Here is a 17963-nt window from a genome sequence, read left to right as displayed (position 1 = left end):
CAGTTTAGATTTTAATCAGTTTACATCAGTATAAAGAAAGAGTATCACTGCTGACCCGTAGATTTGTTCAGTGAGGAAATAAACTTAACCACTTCTAGTCTGTTCCATACACTGTAGATAATAATATCACTCAGGAGGGTTTGTCAGGATCGCAAAAACAGCATAATTTAGAAAGCAGTCAATTGCAGTACACATTCCAAACGGTAAACACCTCAATATTGTTTGTTCCTAGTCTACAGATGTGAAAACTGAGTTCCTGGAACACACCCACAATCATAGCCATTGGTCATGTTTCAACAACTACTTTTCCTAAATTGATTGTCCTGTTAATAGCTAAAAATTAAAATAAGAACTTCCCATCATCACACCCCCATCAGAGCCTCTCAGGCACACCTTCTCACTGTTGGAAAGTTTCCTAAGAATATCCCCTGACTAGATTTGGGCGTGCTTGCGTGTAAAAGGCTGGTCACTCACTAAAATAACTTTTGGTTTCGTTTGATGTTGGTTAACTCGTCCATCCTTAGCAGTTCCAAAGCTTTCTTGCTTGGAAAATGGATGGGTCTAAGGGCTGCGCCCTCCTGCAGGCTGGCGCAGGGAAGGCCCAGCCAATCAGAGCGCAGGCTGAGCGCCGGCCCCGCCTCTCCTCACGCGCGGCTCCTCGTCCCGCCCCTGCCTCTGAGTGACAGCAGCGTGGACTGCTGCCCGCCCGGCTGGACCCGCGGTTGGGCCGCCCAGGCTGTGCTACGCTGAGGTGTGTTTCGGCGAGGGCTGGGGGTTCGGGGTCACAGTGCGCAGGACGCGGGCCCGGGGCGGTCCCCGGCGCGGGGCCTGGGCATCGGGAGGCTCCTCCAGGAAGGCTGGGCTCCCAGCCCTGCAGGGCGGCCTCCTTCTCCAGGGGTCTCAGCCCTGGACGGCTGGGCTGGGGCGGGGTGGGCGTGGCCGCCTCGGTTGCCGAGCAACGCGGGGTGCGTCCTGCCAGCGTGTCCCGGAGCTCTTGGTCCTGAAACTCTCAGTCCCACCCACTCCTCCCCCTCGGACTTACTCTAGGCTGGGGATTTGCTCCTGGTGCTGTCCATTAACTCTTGGAGCCTTTTCTTTCCTGCGTGTAACTCTGGTTTCTACAAACCCTGCTCGCCTAGGCCTCCCTAGTCAGTGTTTTCACTCCTATGTACTCTTTCCTCTTTCCCTCTTATAGGAACAGAACAATCTCTGAAACCAAAACGTTTGTAGAGAAATGAGGTTACTTTTACTGATGCTTCGTGAATCCTTGAACCCAAAGGAGGTTGCTGTCTATGCGGATTACTGGGGAAGGGGTTCTGGGGTATAGTGTCTTCCACTTGACCTTAAGGAACTTCTTCTGCAAGTTGCAACTCATTACAAGAAGGGCTTTCGCCTCTGATCTTCCTTGCAGTCTACCGTGAAGCATATTAAACCTCTAAGCACCTACTATTGGATCCATATTTCATGTAACTACAAGATAGCAACACCGATAACCCCTGCAGATCTCTCCTCCCCTTATCTTTTGACCCCTCGTGATTCAGCAGAACAAACATCCTGTAGGAAAACACAGAGGAGAAGGAAGTTGGCCTTTCCGGTTCTGTACCAGGTTTCCAGAGTAAATCTCTTCAGGAAGGGAACATTGCTTGTTCTGCTGTTTTTAACTTGCCAGTAAGGCAAGATTAGTTTTCCTTAGGTGAGAATCCTCAGCCGTTTTTCTGTCTGTAGAGTGCTCAATCTGGTATCTACCGTAGTAGGATTAACTGATTTAAAAATATCATTAAAATGGTGATCTGTAAAAAATGCAAGGTGTTACTGATTACTTTCCATTCGTTTAACTTAGTGTACCTAAAAATGCTCTAGACTTTCCTCTTATTTCTTTGGTTAGTTGAGAAATGAACATTAAGCCGATTACTCTCTCCTCTACTGGTTTAGTGTTGTTATGGCTTAGGTAGCGCCTGAAGTGTCCTGTTTGGCAATTTCTCTGCCCTTAGGAGCCTTAGTTCCCCATCTCTCAAGGATACACAGAGAAGTGGGGATGTGGTCATGTGGGGGTTCTTGGAAAGATTAGGAAATGTTAATATTACATCTAATCATTTCCAAACTTTTGATGCCACCATTTTGACCATGGAAAGCTGTAAGTAATCCTTTAGCTTACTTAGCAGAATTTGAAGATTACGTGGGAGCTGTATTGAGACCAACCTGTTTTGGTTTGTTTGTTAAATTTAGGGACAAGATATTTCCTTTCTACCATGTCTGACCAAAGAAAACTTGGAGCAGAGATTTTTAAATCTCATTCTTCCAAAGAGCCTCTTAGCCCATCTAACTGTCCAAATCAGGGTCATTATAATCCATCTCTTTATAATTAGTAATCAACAAGCAGAAACAACCAATGTTGAATAAATGTGTTGCTGTGTTAAAGAGTAAGCTGTATTTCATCCCAGATCTCATTGGTCTTGCCAATGACAGCATATTCAGATATTTAGACAAGTGAAGAAAATTTAGTGTTATACAGCATTACTAAATTGTATTTTGAGATAAATATAAAATGTGTAAAATTTCTCTGCACCAGTGTTCATTTGGACAATGAGATTGATTACGTTTAGGTCATGCAACTGTAGAATCATTGCCTGATTCTTACAGCCCAAGTGAAAGGTATTTTGTGTTTTAATTTACATAGGCCAACACATATATCATGGCTGTCTTCACTGGTAGCTGTTTTCCTGTCTTTATTTTCAAATAGAAGAATTTAGATTTTGATATTTTCTTTGCTCATATCACTCACAAAAGTGGGCACCAGTTGTAGTAACGGATAGAGAAAGTGTCAAAGTAGGAAGTTTCTATTTCTTTTGTGGTAAGTGTTGAGTGTACAAAAGAACTTGGTATTTTTTAGAACTGATCATATGAACCCTGCCCTTCTTTACTGGACTCTCAATTTTAGCAGAGAAACTGGATCCAAGAAAGATACACTAGATAGAACATCAAGGCTTAAACATTTTAAGACCTAGTAATAGATTGTTGCTTCTTGTCTTGAGTTTGTAAACTATATGAACATCGTTGCTACGAACAAGCTGACTGGGTTAGTGCTTTTGAGAGGATAGCAAAAATGGCTAGTAGCTCCTCCTAGCCTCCCTAACCCTTTATTCCCTTTCCCAAAGACTAGACTTAATCACTGAAAAAATATTGAGTTTTCAGAATAGGTATGCTTACTCAGACTTACCATTTTGCATCACCCACGTTAGCTCCATCATCGAAGTGATGTTGGCTGGTGGATTCCAGTCACTTATTAGACATTGCTGTAGTAGTTACCTTGTTCCTGAAAAAATACCTGATTACAGCAAATAAAGGACGGGAGTGTTTATTCCGGATTGGTGTACCAGAACTAGTGAATGATGGGAAAGACATGGAAGCGGGAGCATGGGGCTGCTGGGTAATATTGCATCAACAGAAGTAAACAATACAAGATTGTGGTAAGCTGACTTCTTTTTATGCAATTCGAGACCCAGCCAAGGGAATGGTGCTGCCCACTCTGAGACTGGGTCTTCCCACCTTAACCTAGTGACAATGATCTCATAGACACGCCCAAAGGATCGTCTCCTAGACAATTCTGGGTCCTGTCAATTATCACATTCCCTTATTTAACTGAGTGGAATCCAAGGTCAGCGTCGTTAACCTACTGCTCTGGTTTCTTATAATGAGTGACATTTCTTGGTCATTGGAAGTATGTAATCGCATTTTACATCATTATAATGTATTTAAGGAAGCTGTTCTTGACTTTCGAGACTCTGACCTTGGGTAACAGTTGAGGAATAATATTCTTTACTTACTGCAGTGCTAAGTGGCCCATCTCAAAGCATTTCCCTGGGAATGTTTCTCCTTGTCAAAGCATGGAGTGTTCCCACAGACTTGGTGCATATATCCTTGTTCTGATTTCAATAACTTTGGCTCTATGAAGGTTTTAAACGTTCTTTTTAGAATATAGTGTTTTTGTATTATCTCAGAACAGCCAAAATGATGCTAATAGAAAATAGTGATACATGTTTACTCACATTTGATTTCCTCAGGAAATTTCTTAATTAAACAAATAGGAATCATTTAGTCCAGGAAATAATTCTTTTTCAGACCTCTGAAATATACTTAATCTTTTTATATGATAGAAATGCCAGGTGTCTTTGAAACAGTAGAGTGATTTGTGTGTGTGTATTGTAGTGAGAAAGAATTCTTTTACCTCATATATTGAATAATTATAAAGAGATAAACATTCTGTACTCAGTGATATAACAAACCATTGCATTGAAGCGCCCGGTAAGATAATTTCATAAAATAAAGCTCATGTCAACAGCATATCTTAAATCACGGATCTAGCAAGAACAAAATAGCTTGCTGCTTTTAGAGTTTCTCATAGTTCTATAGTTGCAAAAATAGCAGTCCAGTTAAATTGTAAAATATAAAATTTTAGCTATGACAAAACAAAGATTGCTCAATCCAGAGAACACTTTGTCTTACATAAAAAACGTTGTATTTAGAATAATAAATTATATAGCTAACCATGTCAAGATCCAAATTACAGATTATAGTTTATACCCTGGTTCAAGTGGGAAGTACACTGGTTGAAAAGCTTTAGATTTGATTCTAATAGCACACATATTATTTATTGGTCTCTAATACATTTCCAGTCATTAAGTTTCTTCTGTGCAGGAAGGGTTGGAGGTTTTGGTTTTTTCTCGCCCCCATGTTAGAGCATTGCCATGTGTTCTTCACAGTGACTCAGGGTAGCACGCGGTTTCTCTGCACAGGTCATAGCTGATGCTGTACTTTCTGATGCTGTCCTTCCTCTGCTTCTTGGCGTCCCATTCTTGTTTCATTCATGTCCTTAAATCTGTTTTCCCTGGAACATATGGGAAACACTGGACTATGGAGCATGTCCTATAAAGGCTTTTATGTACTTGTCTGGAAAATATAACATTCGACAGTGAGATCAAGTGAAAGAAAAGACTTCATCAAGTCAATGAAGTTAATGAACAACTCAGAGGCTTGCCTTTAACCAAAGAAGATGAACTGAAGGAAATCGTAGATGCTGATGACTTCATAACGCATGGCTTCAGTGTTTCGAACTCCATCCGATAGGAGCAGGCAGTGATAAAATGATAGTAGAGAGATGGTAGCAAATATGAAAAGATGACAAGAAATGAAACATATGAGAAACATTAAGTCTTTAGTTTTGGTACAATGATACTAGTTTGTGGTTTATAAGCAAGGAAGTGTTATTTTTTATTCCGATATTTGGGAGTTAGATATGTATTACATTGGATGGTTTTAACAAGGTTATCAGGGCTGCATTCCTTTGTGTAACTTCCAGTAGACAGTCTTGGTTTCTGTGCCTTTCCTAGGTCTTACAGCCACCCATATTCCTATGTATCTGACCCTCTTCTTTTATCTACTATGACAGCAGTGTTGCACATGTCTGCCTGGTCCTTTGTAGCCCCATCTCCTAACAACAGTGTAGACCTATCAGTAACTTATCCCAGGCTCTGTGAATAAAATATTTGTACATCTTTGGGCCTAGGAGATATGATATCATCTCTGGTATAAGTAAGCCAGAAGTTCACAATGTTCTATTCTCATCCAAATGTATATCGTCACTACTGAATGGTTTCTTTAGCCCGTGCTGTCAATTTTAAACAAAGACTTAGCCAAAGTATTGGGAGACATTGCTCCATCAGCTTAAGTAGCAAACACATACTTTTAAGTTTGTGGAACACGTCTTAAAATTAGTACCTTACTAGGGTGATTTACCCCCAAAAGCAAACAAGGTATCGAGACTCTCTTATATTTATAGCTGTGGATTTGTGTTGCTCAAACCCTAGAAATGCCAAACACATGGGAATATATTTTAAATTCCCAAGCCATTGCTCTGCTGACTTTGTGGGATTGGACAATGTAGAGAGCAGATGTGGCGTGGGCACGTTCCATTCCTGAGACACATTCTTTTGTCTTCATGTAAAACAGTTCTTTCTTCATGATTACCATTTGCAATTGTTCTGACTTTGAGTGGTCATATCTCACATGAAAAGACGCTTTTTGAATTTCTCGTCCTTTTTCAGGATTGAAAAATGTTTTCAACTCCTGGCTTGAACGATGAACCTTAATATATAACACTGAATGCTGCTTCTCTGTTCAGTGATCCGGATTTACTCCAGATGCCCATCAATGTTTCAGTTGCTCAGCAACTTCTTGATCTTTGATGAACTGGGCCAGTTTTCTTTACATTTCATAATAGTGATTTTATTTTCTCATCTATAGAAATGGGTCAACATCTCTATGAAGATCCTTGACTTTGCTTTTGAAAGGCAAAAATAAATTACTACCCAGATACTATATTTGGCCACTGTAAGTAAAACCCTGTAAGCATTGCAATATTTAATGAGAGAATTACTTGTTAATCATATAATCTAAGATTTATCTGGGAAGAGTAGGTAAATGATACAGAATACATGTAAAATTAAATGGAGTCTTCAAGACTTCCTCTGTATTCAAGTTTAATAACTCTAGGAAGAAGCCTGCACTGAGGTAGAGAGAACAGAGTTGTGAAGGAAGCTGTACCACTTGGTTAGGGAATAGGGAAGATTCAGTGACTAGGGCAGACTATTCACAACTTGGCTAAATCAGGGGCCATAGGGACCTAGTTAGTGGCCAGGTGAAGACAGCTAATAGAGCCCGTGCAAAGAAATGTGCGCCATGTAGATGAGGAACTGGAGGTTCTAAAATAGTGCAGATAGATGGTCAGGTCAGCCCTTTAAAATGTTAGTTCTCGGACCTTTCAGACACAGCATTCTCCAAAATTCTTTAATTTTGTTATCACATAAAGGAAGGTAACCGTGACAAGCCTGACCTCTGTGTTGTTCATAGTCCTACTCTACTTTAAAGGAGCTAATCTAAACAGGTTCTCAGCTGCCCTAGGATACATGGAGTATATATGATGATGTCATATGCAAATGCATGTGCTAAATTAATCAAAGTCAAAAAAATTCAGAAGATTAGCTTAACTATAAGGTGCAAAATGTAATATTATCTGGTCTTTCCAAACAAATAAATTTAGACAAAACATAATCTGTTATCTTGTATATTTGCCTTCTGTGATTCCTTTAAATAAAGCTTATGGAAAGTTGATGAAAGCTTAAGGTTATACTTAGAATGGGGCCACTGGATGCACTTAGATTTTATAGTATAGATGTGAAGATGCAGTCTCTAAACTCCTGCTTAGCATTTCTTTTTGATAAAATGAACCTTGCAGTGCCTGCGGGGAATTTGACTACTTGTGCCTTACTTTGGTTCAGTTGATAATAATTTTCTGGATAATATCAGCTTATTTATATTTACCTCGGTATTTATATTTTATTTATAAGGAGGTTTTCTCCTTTTTACAGATGAATGTCAGTCTACAGCTTAGGACACATTGTTCCCTGTAAGGAGTAAACTCTAGGGATAGATTTCAGTGCAAATTTCAGTTCTTCTCTCTTTCAAGGTAGCTCAAGTAGGTCACTTACTGACCCCAGAGGGAACCATTTCTTCAGCTGCAGCTAATTGTACTTATTCCAGAGGGACATGAAGACAAGTTCTGTCTGTATAGCTGATTGCGTAATCACAGTGCTCGCCATGGCCATGCTAACTACCCTTGTACAACAGCAACTACTCAATATTATCACTAATTTCATCATTATTTCTAAGGGACCAGTACCTGTTACTTACATTTTATAAACTCTCTTGTTCCATTAAATTACCATTTCTAGAGCTCTGCGTGAGCTGGGATTGAGGCGACAGCTAGGGATGGACTGTCCTTGGCATGCCATGCTCTCACTGGGCATGGGGTTCTCCAGTGTCCATCCTCCCTTCCCTTTAGGAGTTTTACATCCACAGTTACTTGAGATGGACATGTTACCTTTTCATTGTCTAAAAGCTTCTAGGACACACATGGCCCCAAGGTTTTTAGATAGGGTCTTCAGAATGGGTTAGTACGACATTTTATTTTAAACTCCATGTTGAGATATATAGTTCAGAAGCATAATAAGATTTGCCATTTTCAAAACGGTCCATTTGAATAGGTTTAGACCGTTTACAGAATTGTGCAACTGTTAACACTAATTTTGAATTTTTTTCTGTTTTGTCAAGAAATCTTTTCTCCACTGTTACCCCACTTTTATCTCTTCAGTCTCTGCACTGCAAACAGCCCCCAGTCTTTGGGGTCTCCCTGCTGGTCTTTCCCCTCCCGAGGACTTCACGAGAGAGAACAGCACCACTGACACACTAGTGGGCTCTTCTGCCTTCTGATGTTCCCTGGGATTGTTTCCTAGGACCATCCATGTGCTCACATGTATTTGATTCACTTTTCTGACTCTTATTTTATTATGTGTCTCGACTTTTCAGTCTGTGCATTGTGGATGGGTTTCTTCTTGCAGCTGTCAAAATGACACTGTTCTGAAAACACATGTGCATGTTTCATACAGAGATTCTTTTATTTCTCTTGAGTGTGCACTTAGAAACAGACGTGTTGGTCATACGCAATTCTATTTTTGGGTTTTGAGAGCAGTTGTGGAAAGTGGACGCTTAAAAGAAATCCAACACTAACTCATAATTGAGTATAGTAGGGGGTTGTTTATTTAGGAGTAGACTCACAGATCACAGTCTGGAGGAGAGGCCGGACACGCACTTTACAGTGGCATATATAGTTTAAGAGGCCACGCCACCCCCAAGTGGGCAGGTAACTTAAAGGCTACTGGCTATAGGAATTCCTACAGCATCCCCTTTTGTTTAAATAAGAAAGTTTTAAATCTAATACAAACTTATATACAATAAGAACAAATTTCAGGTATAAAATTTAGAATTACAACAGCATAAACAATATCAAGGAAGAAACATGTGATAATTGTTTTAATAATTATCCTGTCCTAATGAATTTAAGTCTTGCATAATAAATAACTTGGCTAAGTCATGAGAGAAAGTAACTACAATTACTTTAACCCTATCAAAGACCTGAGAAGGGAAATAATATTACTTGCATAAGCATGAAGTACAATCAAGCAACTTCCAAAATGTACAAAAAAGACAGAGACAACTGGCTACCAACTTTGGCTAAGGCCTTGAGTAACTTACAGACCATTTTTAGAGGCAGGAAATTTTTTGAAATCATATTACCCTGTCTTGGCAAGATTTGACAGTCTTTTTTTTTTTTTTTCCTGCTTGTCTTGTCCTAACATTGTGCATTTTATCAGTGGTCAATGCATGGGCAGTTCCTTGCTCAAAGCCCAGTTTTGTCAAGAAGAAAACAAGCTCCAAGCAGAGTGTCTTTGGTGCTCAACATTCTCTCAGGAATAGATCATTGCTGTCAGGAGCAATGGTATCTCACGTCAACAGAACCCTAAGTTATTTAAATGTCATATTTTATAACTCTTTGAAGTGGTTGAAGATTACCTATCTGTGCAGACTCATTTCTAATGCATGAGCTCACTCCTTTACTTTCCTAACCAATGCACGAGGGTTCTACTCTCCCTTCACTCTCGTCCTCTTCTACTGTCAATGTTTACTGTTTGGTATAGTCAGCTATGCTGAGGTGAAAGGGATGTGCCATTGTTCTGAATTTCTGTAATAAATAATGATGCTGAAGGGTTTTTTGTGCTTGTTGACAATTTGAAAAACCTCTGGAAAAATGTGATTTCAAATATTTGATCACTGGAAGATTAGATTAATAATTTTTTGAATTGCTAAATAGCAAGAATTCTTCATATGGTCTAGGTATGAAGCTTTTGTCCAATAACCAATTTGTAAATGTTTTTTGCATTATGCAGATAACCTTTGTACTGTTTTTTGAAGTATATAATATTTTAGTTATAGTTGTTTTTTGTTTACTCTGGTTTTAGTCTCTAAGAAACTATTATATAGCTCAAAATTATGAAGTTTATCTCAGATGTTTTTTCAAGTATATTCTATTACTAGCCCTTTCCTTTAGGGATATGATTTTTGTTGTTGTTGTTGTCTTTGTTCTGTGGTTTGAGATAAGCAGTAAACTTTATTCTGTAAGTGTACTGTTTATTTAGAGCCATTCTTTCATGGTGTAACTCTTGACTTGAATTTGTATCTGTATTTATAAAAGGCCTTCAGGCTGGATCGATGGCTCAGCAGGTAAGAGGGCTTGCAGCCTTTGCAGAGTACTGCAGATCAGTCCCCAGCTCCATACCGGGGTTAACTGTACCAGATTCACAGGCAACCTCGGGCACTCTCACTCACATGTGTGTGCTTGTCTGCATGCATACTTGTGTGTGTGTGTGTGTGTGTGTGCACTCACACACCCACCCAACCCTACACACACACAATTTAAAAGAGTACTTTAAAAAATTGTAAGGTATTTATATTGATATATGGAAGCTAAAAATTTATATTCTCAAATATATTGTTTTTAGTTTTCAGTTAGTATTACTAGAAAGCAGTTTGGAGTCATAGAAATTTGATTCTCATGTATACAAGAGTAATAGTGTAAACTAGAGAAAAACTCAGAGTTTGATGCAATATATATGTATACATATATATATATTCAATGAACATGTATATAATTGAAAAATAAATTACATATATGGGGTTGGGGTTATTTTCCATTATTACTGTTAGCAAGTGTTTAGGAACTAATATTCAGTTTAAAGCATATGATTAAGTACTATAGTTTTATGAGTTAATGATGATCAAATTGAAATAGATAAAAGTAATATGAAATTAGTCTTTTACAGGCATGCATGACTCTAGTAGTTCTCGACCTGTGGGCGTCTGCTTCTCTGATGGTCACACACTAGAGATCCCAAATATCAGATGCTTACATTGTGTTTCATAACAGCAGTGAAATTACAGTTATGAAGTAGCAACAAAATAATTTTATGGTTGGTGTCACCACAACATGAGGAACTATATTAAAGTGTTGCAGTGTTAGGAAGGTTGGGAACCACTGCTCGAGAACATCAGCAGAATATCTCCCACGGATTCTCAGATGACCTTTGCACTATACTAGGTCAAGTAGATTCTGTGTTGATTTCCTATGAGAGACCGCCTCCCAGCCATTGTTACAGGATTGTGTCTTATGAAGATGCATTGTTTTCCAAATTCCCTGGGGAAGTTAAACCTGTTTTAAGTTGAATAGATAACAGAGAACCAGGAATCAAAGAGTGAAACAAAAAGAACCATGGGAGACTCCAGCCACTCTATCTTTTCTGTTACATTTTAATTTTTGAACTCTCTTTTGGTCATGTACATGTATGTGTTCACATGGTCGTCATGGTTTGTGTGTGTGGAGGTGCATCTGAGACCCAGAGCTAATGTCAGCTGTGTTCCTCAATTACCTCCACATTATATAACGAGCTAGGGTTGGACCCTGGAGCACAGAGCTCACCCGTTTGTCTCACCCAGCTGGCCAGCCTGCTTCTGGGATGTCCCCTCTCTGCTCCCCCAGCATGGAGATCTCCCGCAGGCCCCATCCTTCCCAGCATATTCCCTATCCTGGAAACCTGAACTCTGCTCCTTACATAAGCACAGCAAGTTCTTTACCAACTGAGCTCTCTCCAGCCCCTTCAACTTGTCTTGTTTTTAGTCAACTATGTAACTGGAAACCGTTCACTTAATTGTCCATATATTCTCATTTTAATTTACAGTAAGAAAAGTCAGCCGAGAGTGTAATTTTTGGTGACTGGAGTTGAATTTGCCAGGAAAGCAGTGCAGCCTTGGAGGCCTTGCTTCGGGAAACATCTCTTTTCTGGCCGCTGTCCAGAGTTTAGACTTGGCAGCATCAAGGACACAGTATAAGGTGTGTTTTCTTGACTGAATCGTTGGAAAAGGTGTTTTGATTTGTGGCTTGTTTCCTTTTACTTTGTTTTTCTTGGTTTGAATTTTTGCTTCTGGCAGTGAACATGGGTTATGAACATGACTTTTTGTTAGAGAGGGCACAATTATAATGAGAAAATGTTTTACATGTTTTTATGTTGTGTAATTTAAACATGTTTAAGTAAACCAAGATTCACGAGCTGTGGATTTTTATCTAACTTATTTTAAAAAATAGTACTGTACTATTGTGCACTGACTTATTACCACATTTAGCATGTAGTCTCTTGATACTTGGTACATTATTATACTTTGGTAGATTGTAATATTTTGGTAATTACTTATTGGTTTTAATCAATGTTGCAATTTATTAATTAGTGAACGTAAAATTAGCTATATCACGTAACGCTTCCTGTTCCTTAATTCACTGACACATTGCTCCTAAGGCGGTGTAGAGAGGAGACCCGGCGAGAGTCGTCCTCTTACGCTGGCCCACACCTTTCCTTCCTCAGCCTGTCAGAGGCTCTCCGGTTCTTCAGGCTGAAACCCGAGGCTCTGAAATCCGCAAGTCTTTCTTTATAAAACCTGTCCCCTTGTTTCCTTTCTAATTCCATCTCTGTTCTTAGACCCATTCGTTTGCTCAAGCCCCCCTACCCCCCCATTTCAGCAAACTTGAACTGACTGTTCTGTTTCTTTAGCACTGATTAGAATGCCGCCATCTATTTGTATTAAAAGGTCCCTTTCTGGCTGGAAACCCTGCCATCAACCTATTGTTCTCTATCCTGTAGTTTTAATCAGTATTTAATAAGTCCCATATTTTATACTTACCTAGCTTATTATGGTTGTCACCATCAAGAATGTAAGACATAATTGGGGTTTATTGTGAAATGTGCAACAAACCCTCCTGTGTTTGAACACTTGGTGCTTTGTGGGGAGGCTGTAGAATCTTCAGGAGTTGAGGTTTAGTGGAGGAAGTAATTCAGTGGGCCGTAGGGTGTGCAGGTTGGCCATGCTCCCTGCCCTGTCTGTCCTTCATGATCCATCACGCTCCTGCCCTGCTGCCGTCTGCACTGGGACATGCACCTCCCACCATGCCTGCAGGCTTACGAGGGCCCGTGTCTTTAATACTGAGCCAAGAGAAACCCTTCCTACTGTAGGTCTTTTCTTGTGAGGTTGTTTGGTGGCAGGAAGAAAGTAAAGAATGCAGTATGCGATTCTCTGTACTCAGTCTCCGCTGCCTAGGGTTTGGTTACTAATAATTGAGCGATGAGTGAATTCATAGTCATCTGTAAAATGCATACTACGAGTTAAATACTGCTAGATAGTGATGAAAACAAATGCTGTACACAGTTCTTGTCTTGATAAATACAGTTTAATAAAGAAAACATAATTACAGCAGCCATTTTTTTTTTTACTTTTTACCATGGTGTGTTATAAAGACATGCAGCAAAATGCTGTATTGACCTGAATCAGAGTATGGTGTATTCAAGAAATGCTTCCTGGATAAATGATTAACAGTTAGAGTAGCCTTGGATATTAATATATTCATATATTCATGTACACAAACCCATATGTCAAGCCGGGGCGGTGGTGGCTCACGCCTTTAATCCCAGCACTCGGGAGGCAGAGGCAGGCGGATCTCTGTGAGTTGAGACCAGCCTGGTCTACAAGAGCTAGTTCCGGGAGAGGCACCAAAGCTACAGAGAAACCCTGTCTCCAAAAACCAAAAAAAAAAAAAAAAAAAAAAAAAAAACCATATGTCAATGTCTTGAGACCCTAAAAGTTTATTTCTTTCCGAGACAGTATTCCTAAAATGGGTTAGTGGGAAAGCTTAACTACCCCAGCACCTGAGCAAACCCCCCACGATCACCACAGCACCTGAGCATACACCCACGATTACCTCAACACCTGAGCGTACCCCTTACGATCACCCCAGCACCTGAGCATACACCCACGATTACCTCAACACCTGAGCGTACCCCTCACGATCATCTCAGTGAGAGAGAAGACCATCTCCGCGAGCACTGAGTTTAGACTTTTACTGTTAGAAGCAGATGGTTTACTGCCAGATGCAGGCCTGCTGAACTCTATCCTCCTATCAGGAGACAGGATGGAGAGGAATTGAATCAGGTTATTAGCTGCCTACCTTTCTGACATTTTTTTTGTGTGTGGGGATGTGAATTGTGTGTTTGTGGCAGGGCACATGTGCCACAGAAGGGGCCTGGAAGTCAGGACAGTCATCTTCTATGTGTGTCCTGGGGACATGCCAGGCCGTCAGACATGATAGCGATGTATGTCTCCACTAAGCCACCCTACTGGCTCCTCTTTTCTCCTGTTTTGACGGGAGGACATTAGATTAGTAGATAAAGACGTATTTAAAGACCTAAAAAACCTATTCCAAGGAGGAGAACATGAGCACAAATAATCAGTTCTGTAAGTTGACAAATTCAGAGCTGCATGCAGCTCAAAATAGATGGAGCACGGTTTACATGTGCATGTTTGTGTGTGTGTGCATGTATATGTGTGTGTGTGTATGTGTCTATGAAAGTGTGTGTGTGTGTGTGTGCATGCCTGTGTGTGGACTGGTGGGAGTTTAAAAAGTAAAAAAAAGAAAAATTGACAGGAGAAGAAAAGCCAGACTGCACTTACAAAGGGAAACATTGAACTATAACACTATAACCCCAGGGATCTTGACTAAGTTTAAGCATCAAGAGCTTATTCTAGAAGTGTCATGAAGATGGATTTGAGGGAAGGAGCTGGAATTAGGAAATCAATTAGCATATGAATTTAGTGAGCAGATGAGGTCCCAGGTTGGGTATCTGCAGCAAAGGAAGAAAGGAGGGGACAGAGGTGGAAAGGCTGAGACTGTGGGGACATCTGAGCACAGAAGATGCCTTGGTGGAGGGTGTTCTTTGCTACCCAAACAGAGGCACCATTGCAGACAGACTGTTTCTGAGGCTGTGTCTGAACTGGCGTGTATGGAAAGAATGACTTATGGCAAGAGTGCAACATGAGCAATTACTACTTGGTGTTCTGTGTGTGTTCCTTTTACCAGCGGGATGAGCCCATGTGTCCAGACTAGACTAAAGGTGGCTGGGGGATTTGGAGGCACGGGAGTGGGGTAACTGTGGAGTGAAATGGAACCAACAGAATAGAGGCACAGAATTGCAGCCCAGCATTTGGCATTTATGAAACCGGATTGCATGTTGACTGCAGAATTGTCTTGGAGAGATTGTTGTTCTTTATGTTGTTATGAATTCAGCAAAATTTGAAAACAGATTTTTTAAAAGAATTTGGTTTGGTTTTTGTGAGAATGACTCATGAGATAGAATCCAGCTTACAGACAAGAATCTTGAGTAATTAATAATGAAACATCTTAGTAGAAGAAAATTTTCAGAAACTTAAGTAATTATCTAGTACTTTCCAGAATTTTTTATGTGAGACTTTTCTTATAAGACGTCTTTGTGGTCAGTTTTAGGAGTACAACAAAGTAGAGAGAACAATACAGAGGTTGCCCATGTGTTTCCTATCCTAACATATATGCAGCCTCATCTGAGATCCCCATGCCACAGCAGAGTGGTGGGGTTCACAGTAGTGCAGCTTCACCCCAAGTTCACAGCTCTGGCGACCTCGCTGTTGGGGCCGTGAATTCTATGGGTTTTAACCTGTACGTCCCTTTGTCTCTATTTGTACAGACATATGTCCTCCAGAATAGGTTTGCTACCGGGAAGTCTTCTGCATCCTCATCTTTCCTAGGGTTTACAACTAAGAGGTAGACACCTCTTTTCCTTCTGTTGTCTCCGTAATTTTCCTTTTCCTGATGAATATCATATAGCTAGAGTAGCGGAATGTGGAACACTGAAAAAAAGATCTGTATTTGCTGTTTGTGTTTCTCCTTCTGAGCACTCTGTATTCTCTTCCTTAGCTCATATATTGGCAGACAGATTGTTTTGTGTTTTTAATTTTTGCAGTTATTTATATATTCTATATTTAAGACCTCTCTGAAGTATAGCTGGAAGAGATTTTCATTCATCCTATAGGCTGTCTGTCTATACTGCTGCTAGTTTCTTTGCTGTACAGCTTTTCAGTTTCAAAGTAAGCCTTAGGGTTATTTGCTGTATAATTGGAGTCATCTTAAAGAAAGTTTGTCCTAACTCTGTATCTTAAAATGTTTTCCTCCAGAAGTTTTAAGGCTTAGTGTCCTATGCTAAGATCTTTGATCCACTGGAAATTTATTTTTGTGCAATATTAGAGAGAAGTATCTATCCTGGTTTCATTTATTGACAAGGCTGTCTTTTGTCCTATTGTATATTTTTGACATATTTGTCAAGAATTGTTTTGAGAATTAGTTTCATTCCTTTCAGAATGACTATCATCAGTGAAATGACACATGCTTGTGAGGATGTGGTGTCAGAGTAATCTTATACACTGTTGGTGTGAGTGTAAATGAGTACACACACTGTGGAAATCAATGTGACCCAGCTATATGCCTCCTGTGTACATACTCAAAGGACTGTCAGTCCTACCATAGAGACCCTTGGGCATCTTTGTTGACTGCTCACATATTTATATTAGCTAGTAGAACCAATGTATATGTCTATTAACAGATATGGCAGATCTACATAATGTGGTTTTATTCATGTATATGGAAAAATTAAATTATGACCTTTGTAGAGAAATGGATGGAACTGGCAGTTATCATGTCCACTAAAACTAGCCAAATCCAGAGAAACAAAGACAACATTTTTCTCTCATATGTAGGAGGAAGAGATGAAGGGGAGGGAGTGGTAGAGGGAGATCAGTAAGAACATAGTACACATGCACGTGTAATAGCTATGATAAAACCCATTACTTGATGTGCTAATTAAAAATAACGAAAAGAATAATAGCTTTTTCATTCTAGTTTCTTTCACTAAGCAGTTTGTTTCTGTTCAGCTGTTTTGGGCTTGGTTGTATAATTTTTCTTTTGCATTATACTCTTTTGTGAGGAAGTATCATCATCTTAAAATATCCTATTAATGGGTATAAACTTGTTGCTTCTAAGTCTTAGTGATTATGTACAGGTTTTTTTGTGTGTGAATTGAAATCTCTGGCTCCTTTTGTTACCAAATGCCATGTGTGCTGATTCTATGGTAACTGTGCCCTGCAGCTCATCGCCAGTTCAGACGCGATGAAGCTCCGACCCAGGATGGACGTAGGCTAGAATCTTCCTGGTAAGCACACCTCAAGGTGCTACATACATGAGTAGAAATGGGCCAGGCAGTGTTTAATAGAATACAGTTTGTGTGTTGTTATTTTGGGGCATGAGCTAGCCAGGCAACCAGGAGCTGGGGTGGCAGGAACACAGCCCACAGCTCCCACAACAGAATGGTGCCCAACGTGGGGAACTGAATCTACAGAAAGCCTGAGAAAGCTTGGGAAAGAATAGAGTAAAGCATGTTTTCTTGGTAGCAGCAATTTCTCGGGTCTGCTCTGCTTGCTAGAGGCAAGCAAGCACTCTCATCTAAGAGAGGCTTCCTGACTCAGCTTTAGCTGCAAAATCCTGTAGCTCTTTTAAGAGGTCCTGCCACGAAACATTTAAACGGTGTTGATGAAAAGCTGAACGCATGCTTTTCGGTCTTCAGCTGTAGCAGGAAAAAAGCTGTGCCGTTTAAAAATGCTGGCTTTCTGGGCCATCCTGCCAGGGCAAACTCTGACTGTTTGAAGCAGGAGGGCCGACTACAGAGAGAGGACTTGAGTGTTGTCTGTGGATATAGTATTGCAGCTTGCTTGCTGGCAGGGACCTTGAAACACCATAGAGTTGTGGCAATAAAAATGGCTATAGCTGTTACCTCTGCCATGAGGCTGGAAAGCTAAGGAATGGGCTGGATCTAGCCAGCAAAGCCACAGCTTTAATCCTACCCATATTGGTCAGTAATTTAAAGGCTCGTGTGGTCAGAAAAAGAGAGATATACAGTAAAGAGAGATTCAAAGACAAATAAAACTTCTAAATGATTTACAGTGTGTTAAAAGTATATGCAGGCTAAAAGTTAAAGTTCTTAAAAGTGAAAAAAAAAGGAAGAAAGAGAGTAGTTGGGTGTGGTAGTACACACCTTTAATCCCAACACTTGGGA

General features: G+C 40.1%; 1 protein-coding gene across 2 annotated transcripts in view; it reads left to right on the top strand.

Annotated features, from left to right (window-relative positions):
- The first annotated feature begins 633 nt into the window (after window positions 1-633).
- Window positions 634-17963, top strand: part of Triqk (triple QxxK/R motif containing) — a 61445-nt gene continuing 44115 nt past the window's right edge. Inside the window, exons 1-2 of one of the 2 annotated variants that reach the window (XM_057790667.1) lie at window positions 692-751; window positions 11685-11836. The gene's annotated coding sequence lies outside the window, so the exon portion shown is untranslated. Of the gene's footprint in view, window positions 752-11684; window positions 11837-17963 lie in introns of both variants that reach the window. The other variant, XM_057790666.1, reaches the window with a different exon arrangement.

This window comes from Chionomys nivalis, chromosome 16, assembly GCF_950005125.1.
Source record: "Chionomys nivalis chromosome 16, mChiNiv1.1, whole genome shotgun sequence".
NCBI classification, from domain to species: domain Eukaryota; kingdom Metazoa; phylum Chordata; class Mammalia; order Rodentia; family Cricetidae; genus Chionomys; species Chionomys nivalis.
The sequence above is the reverse complement of the archived record's forward strand: the minus strand, read 5'-3'. Positions and strand labels throughout refer to the sequence as shown.